Raw genomic sequence first — 2,500 nt, 5'->3', positions numbered from 1 at the left:
CTTCCTTCTTCTCCCATCTGTCTCCCATTGTCTTCGCCTCACTGTGCATTTTAAAGCTCAAGTTAGGCACATGGCAGTGAAAGGGTTTTATTTTGAAAGGAAGTTCAGAAAACGTGTGTGTTCTCAGGAGTCGCTCCGCTTTTATTGTGAAATCTCATAACTCAGTTCTCAAAAGATAAACACGATTTGGGGCCAGGAAAGAAGAAGGAGAAGAAGAAGAAGAAGAAGAAGAAGAAGAGGAAGAAGAAGAAGCTCTATCAAAACTGTGAGATAGCAGCGGTGTGTTGGTTTGAGTCTCCTGAGGGTGTGAGATGTTCCCTTCATCGCTCGGCCCTGTCGCCTGCACACCAGCAGCAGGGGAAACTCTGCCTGATCATCATCTGTTCATGTGTGTGTGTGTGTGTGTGTGTGTGTGTGTTGGGCGTGTGAGACGACAGAATCAGACGCTGTTCTCATCACGTTTCCCTGGAGTCTGGCCTATCACACAGATAAACAGCTGATCTGCAACAGGAAGTGCTGCACAGAGGCGCTAAAGCTGATAAGTGATCATTAGACACCTGCAGGGTGAAGAAGAGAGCAGCAGTGAAGAAGAGGGCAGCAGTGACTCAGCGTTTACACATCAGGACAGGCTGAGGGACGGACACGTTAGGAATTCAAAGTTCAAACTGTTTTATATTTGAAAAGTCACAGATTTCAGACTCAGCATTCCCATGAAATCCTTCAATATTAATCTGCAGTGTTTTAAATTAAATTGAATTAAATGAAAGCTGTGATCCCTGACGACTCCACGTTTAAATGGACTCCTGTGTCTTTAAATCATCATAAATAACAAAGAAGTGAGAACTCTGGCTGGTGTTTGTGACAAACACAACGTGAACAGAAGAAAGACAGTGTGTGTGTGTGTGTGTGTGTGTGTGTGTGTGTGTGTGTGTGTGTGTCCTCTCTGTCACCCGGGGGGGCGACACCCCAGGGTGCTCACTTTATCAGCCCCCCAACCTCAACCCGGCTCCACCGCCAACCACAGCCCCCACGGCCCCCACAATGATAAGTGTGTCTGGGCGTGTGTGTGTGTGTGTGTGTGTGTGTGTGCAAGGATGAAGACGCCCATGTTTGTTTACTGTGTGTGTGTGTGTGTGTGTGTGTGTGTCCTGCTGTGGCCCCTGTCTGTCTCCATGCCTTACATGACTAACTGGACCAAAAGGGGAAGTGTGTGCGTGTGTGTGTGTGTGTGTGTGTGAGAGATGCTGGGGGGGGTTGTCATGACAACAGCATCCATCCCATGGGAGGGGTTGGGGGTCTTATCACTGTGAAAAGCTTTTAAAACAGAAAAAGAGTTGCGCCGTAGGAAGCAGAGGCTGATGGGTAAATAAGTTAACCAGGCTCCATCGCCGCCATTTAGGAGCTTCAGTTCCCGGATTCCCTGATTATCAACGGAAAACTGTGTGTGTGTGTATGTGTGTGTTTACGTTTCTTTGAAGACATTTGTGAACATTAGTGCACCTTAAAGTAATAAACAAGCTTTAAGTATCAAGTAATGCAAGAATAAAAGGTTTCCCCCTTACATATCAGCTCTAGTTACATTACATTACATTACGATCATTTGGCAGACGCTTTTATCCAAAGCGACTTACATTACATTACCACCCTTCGCAGAGGGGGGAGCAATTTTGGGGTTCGGTGCCTTGCTCAGGGGCACCTCGGCAGGGGCTCGAACCGGCGACCTTCCGGTTCCCAAGCGGAAGCACTACCCACTGAGCCACTGCCTCCCTTTTGGGGAGGCAGTGGCTCAGGGGGAACTTTTGGGGAAAGTTTTGGGGAAAGTTTGGGGAAAGTTTGGGGAACTTTTGGTTACTATAGTTACCAAAAGTAATGTGAGTTCTGGGGGTTGCTTCTCTCTCTCCCCCTCTCTCTCCCTCTCTCTCTCTCTCTCTCTCTCTCCTCCTTCTCCTCTCTCTCTCTCTCTCTCTCTCTCCCTCTCTCTCTCCCTCTCTCCCTCTCTCTCTCTCTCTCTCTCTCTCTCTCTCCTCCTTCTCCTCTCTCTCTCTCTCTCTCTCTCTCCCTCTCTCTCTCCCTCTCTCCCTCTCTCTCTCTCCCTCTCTCTCCCTCTCTCTTTCTCGCTCTTTCCCCCTCTCTCTCTCTCTCTCTCTCTCTCTCTCTCTCTTCCTCCCTCTCTCTCTCTCCCTCTCTCTCTCCCTCTCTCTCTCTCCCTCTCTCTCCCTCTCTCTCGCTCCCTCTTTCCCTCTCTCTCTCTCCCTCTCTCTCTCTCCCTCTCTCTCTCTCTCTCTCTCTCTCTCTCTCTCTCTCTCGCTCCCTCTCTCTCTCCCTCCGTCTCTTTGCGTCTCTTATCCTGCCTGCTAATGAAATCAGTTCTGACAGCGCGCCATGACAATCTGCAGCACTGTCGCCTCATTGGCTGATAATCAGGAAGTGATTTACACAGAGGGCGCCTTCAGAAGGAAACTTGACAGGAAGGGTCAGACACACAAACACACAAACACAC

This window comes from Genypterus blacodes, unplaced genomic scaffold, assembly GCF_046128005.1.
Source record: "Genypterus blacodes isolate CSIRO-AG114 ecotype Tasmania unplaced genomic scaffold, CSIRO-AGI_Gbla_v1 ptg000052l_1, whole genome shotgun sequence".
Lineage (NCBI taxonomy): Eukaryota > Metazoa > Chordata > Actinopteri > Ophidiiformes > Ophidiidae > Genypterus > Genypterus blacodes.
This window is presented reverse-complemented; position numbering follows the sequence as displayed.